The sequence below is a fragment of the Lactuca saligna genome, chromosome 9 (genome assembly GCF_052625555.1).
Source record: "Lactuca saligna cultivar CGN05327 chromosome 9, ASM5262555v1, whole genome shotgun sequence".
NCBI lineage: Eukaryota > Viridiplantae > Streptophyta > Magnoliopsida > Asterales > Asteraceae > Lactuca > Lactuca saligna.
This window is the reverse complement of record NC_136425.1, coordinates 653498-666365: the sequence shown is the minus strand read 5'-3', so window position 1 is coordinate 666365 and position 12868 is coordinate 653498.

Genomic DNA, 12868 nt, shown 5'->3' with positions numbered 1-12868 from the left:
AGAGTTTTTGAATACTTCATTTTTCGATGATATTCAAATTCCTTTCTCAAAGAGGTTACAGGACTCGATTTTTACTGACTTGAAATGACGGAATGTTACATCCATTGTGGCTACTACCCCCAGAGAGAGTCTCAAATTGTTTGAGAAGCAAGGAGTGACCATCGTTGATCTTTGTGGTGTCATTTAGTAAGAAGAAGGAGGTTCTAGCCAAGGGAAAGCAAAGGAGGTTGCTATTCTAAGGACTAAAAGCTAAGATCATTCATTTGAGGTATTATTTCGACTCTTCTTCTGTTTTGGGAAGGATATGTGGTTTTAGGGTTTCTTGAACCCTAAACTAAGTTGTTTTGAGGTCCAAATAGTCCCTTCTAGAGATGAGGCTTTGTACCTGGACCCATAGAGGTCCAGAAAGCCTTATTCTTCAAGCTTTATGTAGAACAATGGAGGTCATAACCTTGGGTTAAGGTAGTTGGGACAAAATCACCATTTGATGCCTATTGGTTGAGTTATAAGCATCAAGATTCAGACTTTATGTGACATTTATGCTTGGGAAGGCCATATCTATGGATTAGGGGCACAGATTTGACCACAGGAGGTCAATAGAGTATGTGCATGGCATGAACTCGCCGAGTTGTTCTTGAGACTCGGCGAGTAGGGTTAAGGTCCACGTAGATCATTCAATGAGTAGACTTGCCGAGTTGGGGGATAATTGACTAAGTCAGAAAGGGGTTAAAAGACTGAAGTTCAAGGCAGTACTCGCCAAGTTGTTCTTGAGACTCGGCGAGTTGAGTCGGGGTAGCCTCGCGATTCATGCCAGGAGTGACTCATCGAGCATAGGGTAGGACTCGACGTACCAAGCGGGAAAAAGAGTTAGTGGACACGTGTGTACTCGCCGAGTCACCGGAGTGCACTCGGCGAGTTGGGTCAAAGTTGACCGTTGACTTTTGTTGACTTTTAGGGTTTGGTCAACAATGGGGTCCTTGAGTCAAGAGGGGGGTAAAATAGTCTTTTACCCCTCTGAGGGTGACAATAGAGGGTCGATTCTAGCCTCGAGTGTTATGTTTATAAGGGTATTTACTTTATGTGAATAGGCAAAGGCTAGGCGATACTCCTACCGAGTCAGAGATTTACGAGACGTCTGAGGTGAGTCTTCTCAGTATGCCTTACCCGATGGGGTAATTATGTATGACCGAAGTGTCTTATGTGTATGATGTATATGTAATCTAAGTTATATGTGATACGTTATGTGATATGAGCATGATGTGGGCCGGAAGGTCAAGATGATACAGACCGGAAGGTCAACAAAGTCTGGGATGGAAATCGCCTGAGACACTTGGATCGGAAGGTCCTATGGCCTGGAAAGGCGTATGTGTTATATGTGGTATTTTGGGGAACTCACTAAGCATTTATGCTTACAGTGTTATGTGATATGTGTTTCAGGTACTAGCGATGATCGTGGGAAGGCACCGACATGACTCGTACACACGTACTTTGGAGTTTAAACATTTTGATCTTGGGGTTTTGTATTGATACAATGTTGATACAATGTTTTTAATTATGAATGCAAACTATATTTCATGGTTTCCAAAAGTGAAAAATTGTTCAAATTTTTACGGTGTTACAGGAGTTTTATCTGCGGGGCTTCAGTAGTGCTACGTGAGTCTTCTCACCATACCAATGGGTCGAAGGCACCAAGGCTGACCCATTTTATGTTATGTGGTATGTTATATAGCTTTATGATTAGGTGGTATGTTAGTAATTATATGATGTGTGGTATGCTAGTTGTCTTTGTGATACTTGCATGGAAGACCCCAGGGGGAGCCCATGGCATTGGATGTAAGACCATGTGGGGTAGCCCATGGCAATCCTAGGTAAAGAGCATGTCGGGTAGCCCATGACATTGGATGTAATACCATGTGGGGTAGCCCGTGGAATTCTTATATGTTTTTGTATTTATGGCTTATATGTTATATGTAGCTGCTATAGCTAGAAGGATATGTGATACATGTAGCTTTTATAGGTAACACGATATGTGATATGTGGATTGTGTGTATGGTATGCTCTGGGAAACTCATTTAGCTTCGTGCTTACGGGTTTTGTTTATGGTTTCAGGTATCATCGTTTTGGAAAGGAAGGGCTCGAATTGATCGTAGTGCACACACCTATGATTTCCGCAATGATTGATTTTGGGATGAACTGTGATAAATGTTTTACTTAATGATGACTTGAGGTGTTTGAAATAAATGGTATCAATGTTTTAGCTATATCAAAAATAAAATTTTTACCCCTGATTTTTGGGTCGTTACATAAAGAGTTACATGTATGCACTATTTATAGACTACACTATCTACCAGTTCTGAACCTAGATACGCCCATTTCGGAATTATACAAAAGCAATAATCATACATTTGACACAATTGTAGCACCTGGTTTCTGGTATGTAAATCTTAATTGAGTATTTTCCTTTTTAAGCCTTGGACTCGGCGAGTCATAGGTCCGACTCGCCGAGTAGGGACGAGACCCCCGGGACGCGTTTAAGTTGGCGACTCGGCGAGTCCATATCCTGGACTTGGCGAGTCACCGTTGTTGGATGAAACCCTAAGTTTCTGGGGTTTGCACCCTATTTAATCCCCTTTTCCATCCCAGGCCAGCCCCCATTCACCCCCTAGAGCTCCCAACCCTCGTTTAAGCTTGTTCTTTGAAGAGTTGAAGCTTTTGTTGTGTGTTCTTGAAGGTTTTGAAGAAGAAGGGAAGTAGACCCAGAAGAAGGGAAGCCATCCAAGCACCACTGTGTTCTCTCAGCAGTTTCTTTGAGGTATATCCCATTTTCCCCATGTTTCTATGCTTAAGGCTTCATTTAAGACATTCTTGGCTCATTTCCAAGCTTGTATGTGCATGATAATTCGAAATAAGTTGATTGGTCTCTAGATCCACGCATAGTTGAGCTCCAGGAGCTCAAATCCACTACCTTTATGAGCCCATATTGCATATAAACCTTGGATCTACTCTTTTGGTGCATATTGAACCCTAAAAATCCCATACATGGATATTTACACGTAAAGTTGGAAACTTTACGTGTTATTCATGGTCTAGGAGCCCAGATCTACGAATGACATGGATTGGATTCGAGCAAAATCACATTTTTTAGCTCTTGCATGGAGCGGACTCGACGAGTCGCTCATCTGACTCGGCGAGTCCAGTCGCGAGTCTCCGGGTTTGTCCCCTTTTTGCTATGACGAGTCGCGTGGTGAGTCCAGGAGGGACTCGGTAAGTTGGAAGCTAAAACTCACCCATAGTGGAACTCGGCGAGTCAATGCCCAAACTCGGCGAGTTCAAGGCAATCTCCTTAGATCAAGATCAGACTCGGCGAGTTGTTCATACAACTCGGCGAGTCACAGTATAACTTGTTCTTCGGATGAAGATGAACTCGGCGAGGTGTTCATACAACTTGGCGAGTAGGATGAAGGACTTGAACATCAGTTTGGAAGGCGAACTCGTCGAGTCGACGCCTAACTCGACGAGTAGAAACATAATTCAGGACAGTCGTCTAGACATGGACTTGGCGAGTTGGCGAGCCAACTCGGCGAGTCGGGTCAACTGGAAGTTGACTCTTACTTTGACTTAGGGCATGATCAGGGGTAAAATGGTCATTTTGCCTAAGGGTCAGTTAGCAGTTTTTGACTAAGTGTTTGATGGGAATGCAGCCGGAGGATTTCCGGAATAGCAGCAACAGCATTCAGACTATTCCCACGAAGATCAGCAGCTACTCCGAGGTGAGTTACCTTCCAGTAGCGGTGGGTCTAAGGCCTCAATGTCGGCCCACCAGTAGGAGACGTATGATAGATGATTGTCTTTGTGATATCATCTAGGTTTGCTACTACCTGATATGTTATATGCTAGCATGATATGTTATATGTGATAGTAGTAGAGTTCGGTTGTTAGGACCGAAGGGTAGTCAGACACCCCAGATACGTCTGACAGTATGTTATGATATGTTTGCATGCTGGCTTGTTATGTTATATGCGATAGAGGTAGTAGGAGGGGACCAGTCCCCAAGTTCGGTTGTTAGGACCGACGGGTAGGTCAGCACCCCAGAATGGCTTGACATGGGTAGGTCAGCACTCCAGAATGGCTTGATACGGGTAGGACGGCACCCCAGAATGGCCGCACGGGTAGTCGGCACCCCAGAATGGCTGTACCGGGTAGTCAGGCACCCCAGAATAGCCTGGCAGTATGCATGTTATGTGTTGTATGGTATGTGGTATGATGGGGGAACTCACTAAGCTTTATGCTTACAGTTTACAATTTTGGTTTTAGGTACCTCTTCATCGAAGGGGAAGGAGTTGGCTTGGTAGCGGCACATCATGCACACACATTGGTTTCCGCATTTACTAGATGTCCTTGGGATTTATACTCTGATGTTTCGATTGGTTGTATGGCTTGTCTTTTGAACATGGTTTATGATGTGATGTAGTTTGGTCAAACAATATTTTATCTATTAACATTTTCTAAAAGTAATGTTTTTAAAAAACGAAATTTTTGGCTTGTATTTTGGGATGTTACAAGTTGGTATCAGAGCCCTGGTTTGAGGGATTCGGACACACCTTCGGGGTGCTCGAACTCAAATCGAGGGATTAAAAGATTTTGGAAAGAGAAAATGTTTTCAAAAAGGGTTTTAAGAAAGAATAATGTGTGTGATGTGCACAACCGGCCAAGCTCAAGTAAGTATTCCCCAATGTACCCATACAAGTTATTTATGTCTATCAGTTTCCGTAGAACAGCATGCTAGAATAGGACTAAGGATCTAGGAGTGATGCCTTATGTGCCTGCTTTATGTGCTTCTGTATATGAAAGAGCTGCATGCTAGAGGTGAGTAGACAACAGTAGGGTAGCCTGTTTAGGTTATTCCTGATAGTACGAGTTTAGCATTGTATGCTAGTTCAGTTCTCTCTTCGAGGATAGAGTTGCTTGAGGTCGTTTTCTTACGTCCAAATACTGCTTGCTTTGTGCTATGTGGGCCTTGAAGTGATGGGAGTTAATGGTTAGGTGAATACGTTTAAGTCACATGTGATCAGGGTTGAATAATCTTAGAGTGATGGATTTGAGTCTATTGCGTAGCTCTTGTTTGAGTCTTAATCGTTGTAGAGATGAGTCCTTTACTCGAAGGATTATTCGAGCCTCAGCGCATGTGATTGTATTCAGGTAATAGTTAATTGGCATCACCAAGAGGCCTTCGGCAGCTGAGGGTTGGGATGGGTGGAGTTAGAGGTTTCCTAGGGTAAGCCTAGGATAATGAGTAGCGGTGATCAGCAGTAGGGGAAGGGACCTGGTCGAGTCGAGGCAGTCCTTGGGGAAGCTACAGATAGATGTGGAAGGTAGTATGGGCCCGTACTACTGAAAGCAGAGGATCCGTACCCGAACCGAGGAAGACTAAGATAAGATTAGGGAACTAGTAGTGGGTGGGATCCCTCCAGGGGTATCAGTATCGCTAACAGTTGTTAGTTCTTTGTATTTCAGAATGGTGGTACTACGCCCGAGACCAGCAGTTGGCAGTTCAGGAGAGGGATCGGGTTTGGGATCAGGTTCCGAGCCAGTAGATGAGAGGCTACGTGAGTTCATCGCGTCAGAGATCACCAGAGGTATCCTGGAGTCGACCCCCATTATCTTCGGGTCGATCAAGGAAGGGATCATCGAGATGATGGAGGATCGCCTCAGGGCGTTCAGGAGCGACATGGCATCTGGCCAGTCGGGATCTCGCACGCTGTCCTTTAAGGATTTCAGGGGCAGCGGTGCGCCGGATTTCCACGGGGTAAAGGACCCCATTGTTGCCAGGCGGTGGATTGCAGACATCGAGTCTGCGCAGTTGACTCGCTTCTGCCCTGAGGGGTCGAAGGTGAGGTATGCAGCAGGGTGTTTACGAGATCGGGCTCGAGATTGGTGGGAGTCAGTGGGTGATTCTTTGGGAGCCTCAGCTATTGAGGCTATGACCTGGTCAGACTTTGTGACCAGGTTTAGGGCAGAGTTTGCGCCGGCTGTCGAGCTTCAGCAGCTGGCCAGGGAGTTTTTGGATATGAGGCAGACGACAGAGACTGTGGCGGAGATCACCGCCAAGTTCCGGGAGAGGGCATTGCTGGTGTCCCAATACGCAGGAGATGAGGATATGAGGAGGACCCGCTACCATGACATGCTACGGGCTGATATCCGGGAGCACATCAGTTTTTCAGCTTGCCCCACCCTGGACACCATGATTGCCAGGGCGAGGGAGAGGGAGATAGATTTGGAGCACATCCGGAAACGGAAGTCAGAGGAGGGTCAGACAGGAGGGGCTTCGGGAAAGAAGCCCAAGGGATCAGACGGGAGGCCGAAAGGCCAGTCAGGACCGAGCCGCTGTAGGAAATGCGGCAGACCGCACGAGGGGGCGTGCAGGATGGGATCATCGGACTGCTACAAGTGCGGCATGTCTGGGCACTTTAGCAGGGATTGCACTGCTCCGGCAGCAGTTATTCAGACATCGGAGTTGTTGTGTTTCCACTGCAACCAGAGGGGCCACAAGAAGGCCAATTGCCCCCAGTTGACAGCTTCAGTGCAGGTAAATGTGCCAGCTCCAACGACCCTGCGGATCATAGATGGCTGACAGGGCAAGGCAGAGGCTCCAGTGGTGAGGAGCCAAGTATTCCAGCTGACCACCGAGGAGGCACGCGCAACACCCGCTATGGTGACGGGTATGATTCTTTTCCCTCTCGTTTATTTATATGATGTTATGATGTTGATAGGTGCCCGATATATGTATATGTGTTAGGATCGTTCCATGTGAGCGGTATCCCAGTCCAGGTGTTGTTCGACTCGGATGCATCCCGATCGTTTGTTTCCCTTGCGCTTAGCAAGAAGTTCCCCGAGTCTTCGGGCATGTTGGATTGCCCTTTGGAAGTAGAGATTGCTGATGATCGATCGGTGCGAGCATCGATGGTATTTCGAGATTGCGTGTTGTGTTTGTTCGAGGAGTGCTACCTGGTGGACTTGGTTCCCATTCCGTTACGTGGGAACAAGGTGATTATAGGCATGGACTGGTTGAGCCCTAATGGGGCGGTGATAGATTGCGCACAGCAGCTAGTGCAAGTTAGGACCCCAGGTGGGGGAGAGTTAGTGATCCATGGCGAGAGGCCACAGCGTGGACCCGCCGTATGTTCGGCAGCGAGGGCTAGACGTTACCTTTAGCAGGGATGGGCAGGATATGTCGCGTATGTGATGGATACCCGGGAGGCGGGTAATGCGACCGTGAGCGAGGTTCTAGCGGTGCGAGATTTCGCAGATGTTTTCCCAGAGGAGCTTCCTGGGATACCTCCGGAGCGACAGGTGGAGTTCAGGATTGACCTCGTTCCTGGTGCGGCACCGATAGCCAAGGCACCATATCGGCTGGCTCCTCCCAAGATGCAGGAGTTGTCTACGCAGCTGCAGGATTTGCTAGACAAGGGATTCATTAGACCGAGCAGTTCACCCTGGGGAGCCCCGATTCTGTTTGTGAAGAAGAAGGATGGGTCGCACCGGATGTGTATAGATTATCGGGAGTTGAATAAGGTAACGGTGAAGAACCGTTACCCACTCCCGAGGATTGATGATCTCTTTGATCAGCTCCAGGGAGCATCTTGGTTCTCCAAGATTGATTTGCGTTCGGGTTATCATCAGATGAGGGTCAGGGAAGAGGATACGCAGAAGACCGCGTTTCGGACGCGCTATGGCCACTATGAGTTCGTGGTGATGCCGTTTGGGCTCACCAATGCTCCTGCCGCGTTCATGGACCTCATGAACCGCGTATGCAGACCGATGTTGGATCGGTCTGTGATAGTCTTTATCGATGACATCTGGGTTTATTCCAAGATGCAGGAGGAGCATGAGGAGCATCTGAGAGAGGTTTTAGAGACCCTGAGGAGGGAGAGCTTGTATGCCATGTTCTCCAAGTGTGAGTTTTGGTTGCGCGAGGTGCAATTTCTCGGACACCTTGTCAACCAGAACGAGATTCTGGTCGATCCGGCCAAGGTCGAGGCCGTGATGAGATGGGAGGTTCCGAAGTCTCCATCTGAGATTCGGAGTTTCCTAGGATTGGCAGGCTATTATCGGAGGTTCATTTAGGATTTCTCCAAGATAGTTGTACCCCTGACTCGATTGACGAAGAAAGTTGTGGTCTTTCGGTGGGGACCCGAGCAACAGGTAGCATTTGAGACACTGAGACAGAGATTGTGCGAGGCACCGATCTTAGCCCTGCCAGAGGGCGTAGAGGATTTTGTGGTTTATTATGACGCGTCTATTTCAGGGTTGGGCGCAGTATTGATGCACAAGGGGCATGTCATTGCCTACGCTTCGAGGCAACTCAAGCCTCACGAGGCGAACTACCCGACGCATGATTTGGAGTTAGGGGCGGTGGTTTTCGCCCTCAAGATTTGGCGATATTACCTCTACGGGGTTTGGTGTACCATTTACACGGACCACAAGAGTTTGAGGTACCTCATGGACCAGCCGAATCTGAACATGAGGCAGCGTCGGTGGTTGGACGTGGTGAAGGATTATGATTATGAGATTCTTTACCACCCGGGAAAGGCCAACGTGGTCGTTGATGCGCTTAGCCGCAAGGCGATGCCGATCAGGGATATTTGCATGAGGATAACTGTGGTGACTCCCCTGTTGGAGCAGATTCGGGAGGCTCAACAGGAGGCTATCAAGGAGGAACATCGGAAGAGCGAACGTGTGGTGGGTCAGGTTTCCTCCTTCGATTATGATAGTCAAGGACTATTGACACTACACCGCAAGGTGTGGGTGCCGTATCACGGAGGCGTGCGTCAGATCTTGATGGAGGAGGCGCACAAGTCCCGATTCTCTATTCATCCAGGGGCAACGAAGATGTATAGGGATCTTCGTCTAGATTATTGGTGGCCCTGCATGAAACGGGATGTGGCATGGTACGTCGAGCGGTGCTTGACCTGCGGGAAGGTCAAGGCCGAACATCAGAGACCGCATGGGAAGATGCAGCCGTTGGACATTCCGTTGTGGAAATGGGAAGACATCACGATGGATTTTATCACAAAGCTTCCCAGGACTACGTGCGGAGTAGATTCGATTTGGGTCATCGTGGATCGATTGACCAAGAGCGCCCATTTTATTCCGATCCAGGAGAGCATCTTGGTCGAGAAGTTGGCCGATATCTACATCAGGGAGATAGTAGCGTGGCACGGGGTGCCGGTGTCAGTAATATCAGACCAGGATGTGCGATTCACTTCTAGATTTTGGAAGAAGTTTCATGACGAGTTGGGCACTCGTTTGCATTTTAGCACCGCCTTTCACCCGCAGACGGATGGTCAGAGCGAATGGACCATACAGACTTTGGAGGATATGTTGCGGGCATGTGTGTTAGATTTCGGTGGTAGCTGGGATACCTACCTTCCCTTGGCCGAGTTCTCATACAACAACAGCTACCACACGAGTATCGACCATCCCCTATTCGAGATGTTGTACGGACGGAGGTGCGGGACACCGATATGCTGGGGTGAAGTTGGCCAAAGGGTCATGGGGAGCACCGAGGTGGTGCTCGAGACGACCGAGAGGATCCAGCAGGTTTGGAGCAGGCTTCAGACTGCTCAGAGTTGGCAGAAAAGTTACGCCGACAAGCGTCGATCCGACTTGGAGTTCCAAGTCGGGGATATGGTTCTCCTGAAGGTGTCTCCTTGGAAAGGCGTCTTTCGATTCAGGAAGCGGGGCAAATTGGGCCCGAGATTTATCGGACCATTCAAGGTTGTAGCCCGGGTGGGCAAGGTGGCGTATAGGTTGGATCTGTCGGACGAGCTCAGCCAGATCCACAGCACTTTCCATGTCTCTCAGCTGCGGAAGTGCTTAGTGGAGGATTCAGCAGTAGTGCCGTTGGAGGATATTCAGGTTGACGACAACCTAAATTACATTGAGCGCCCAGTTGCAATCCTCGACAGGAAGTCGAAGGATTTGAGAAACAAAAGGGTGGAGTTAGTGAAGGTGCAATGGCAACACCGCAAGGGTTCAGAGTGGACTTGGGAGCCGGTGGATGAGATGATGGAGCATTACCCCGAGCTGTTCCAGGATTGAGCAGCAGACTTCGAGGACGAAGTCTAAAATAAGTGGGGGAGATTTGTAGCACCTGGTTTCTGGTATGTAAATCTTAATTGAGTATTTTCCTTTTTAAGCCTTGGACTCGGCGAGTCATAGGTCCGACTCGCCGAGTAGGGACGAGACCCCCGGGGCGCGTTTAAGTTGGCGACTCGGCGAGTCCATATCCTGGACTCGGCGAGTCACTACTGTTGGATGAAACCCTAAGTTTCTGGGGTTTGCACCCTATTTAATCCCCCTTTCCGCCCCAGGCCAGCCCCCATTCACCCCCTAGAGCTCCCAACCCTCGTTTAAGCTTGTTCTTTGAAGAGTTGAAGCTTTTGTTGTGTGTTCTTGAAGGTTTTGAAGAAGAAGGGAAGTAGATCCAGAAGAAGGGAAGCCATCCAAGCACCATTGTGTTCTCTCAACAGTTTCTTTGAGGTATATCCCATTTCCCCCATGTTTCTATGCTTAAGGCTTCATTTAAGACATTCTTGGCTCATTTCCAAGCTTGTATGTGCATGATAATTCGAAATAAGTTAATTGGTCTCTAGATCCAAGCATAGTTGAGCTCCAGGAGCTCAAATCCACTACCTTTATGAGCCCATATTGCATATAAACCTTGGATCTACTCTTTTGGTGCATATTGAACCCTAAAAATCCCATACATGGATATTTACACGTAATGTTGGAAACTTTACATGTTATTCATGCTCCAGGAGCCCAGATCTACGAATGACATGGATTGGATTCGAGCAAAATCGCATTTTTAGCTCTTGCATGGAGCGGACTCGACGAGTCGCTCATTTGACTCGGCGAGTCCAGTCGCGAGTCTCCGGGTTTCTCCCCTTTTTGCTATGACGAGTCGCGTGGTGAGTCCAGGAGGGACTCGGTGAGTTGGAAGCTAAAACTCACCCATAGTGGAACTCGGCGAGTCAATGCCCAGACTCGGCGAGTTCAAGGCAATCTCCTTAGATCAAGATCAGACTCGGCGAGTTGTTCATACAACTCGGCGAGTCACAGTATAACTTGTTCTTCGGATGAAGATGAACTCGGCGAGTTGACTTGAACATCATTTTGGAAGGAGAACTCGTCGAGTCGACGCCTAACTCGACGAGTAGAAACATAATTCAGGACAGTCGTCTAGACATGGACTCGGCGAGTTGGCGAGCCAACTCGGCGAGTCGGGTCAACTGGAAGTTGACTCTGACTTTGACTTAGGGCATGATCAGGGGTAAAATGGTCATTTTGCCTAAGGGTCAGTAAGCAGTTTTTGACTAAGTGTTTGATGGGAATGCAGCCGGTGGATTTCCGGAACAGCAGCAACAGCATTCAGACTATTCCCACGAATATCAGCAGCTACTCCGAGGTGAGTTACCTTCCAGTAGCGGTGGATCTAAGGCCTCAATGCCGGCCCACCAGTAGGAGACATATGATAGATGATTGTCTTTATGATATCATCTAGGTTTGCTACTACCTGATATGTTATATGCTAGCATGATATGTTATATGTGATAGTAGTAGAGTCCGGTTGTTAGGACCGAAGGGTAGTCAGACACCCCGGATACGTCTGACAGTATGTTATGATATGTTTGCATGCTGGCTTGTTATGTTATATGCGATAGAGGTAGTAGGAGGGGATCAGTCCCCAAGTTCAGTTCTTAGGACCGACGGGTAGGTCAGCACCCGAGAATGGCTTGACATGGGTAGGTCAGCACCCGAGAATGGCTTGATACGGGTAGGACGGCACCCTAGAATGGCCGCACGGGTAGTCGGCACCCCAGAATGGTTGTAGCGGGTAGTCAGGCACCCTAGAATAGCCTGGCAGTATGTATGTTATGTGTTGTATGGTATGTGGTATGATGGGGGAACTCACTAAGCTTTGTGCTCACAGTTTACAGTTTTGGTTTCAGATACCTCTTCATCGAAGGGGAAGGAGCTGGCTTGGTAGCGGCACGTCATGCACACACATTGGTTTCCGCATTTACTAGATGTCCTTGGGATTTATACTCTGATGTTTCGATTGGTTGTATGGCTTGTCTTTTGAACATGGTTTATGATGTGATGTAGTTTGGTCAAACAATATTTTATCTATTAACATTTTCTAAAAGTAATGTTTTTAAAAAACGAAAATTTTGGCTTGTATTTTAGGATGTTACCACAATACTTTCTTGACCTAACAAAAGTCTGTAAGTACACATAGACCTGTGTTAACGAAATGCCTTGTAAGCCGTAAGTACACATATTATTGGCACACCGTGAACCATTGTTTCTATGAATGTATATGTATTGTGGTATATGGTATTTCAGGAAACACACTAAGCTTCATGCTTACCCAGTTGTTTATAAATGTTTTTAAGAAGCTTCAATGGTTTGTGAAAAGGGCAAGGTTTCGATTGTATACACGCGCATTCTCAACATGTTTTGCATTATGTAACTATACTATGATATATTTAAATTAATAAAAATGACAAATTTGGGCTGAAAATCGGGACGTTACAACAGAATTTCACATAAACAATCATATGCACATGCAACCTAGAATTTTGTGGCTTTTCTCATAATAGCATACTTTGATAAACCCTAAATAATCTATGTAACTAAAAAACACATAGAAATAAACACATACCTTTTGCTATAATCAAATATAGCAACCTACTTTCAAGAACCCTTCTTTAGAATGCTAGCCCTAATAATATGGAAGCCTTTACTGTTTCACACCCAAACCCTAGGAAACCCAATGATTGAAATAAGAGAGAGTGGAGAA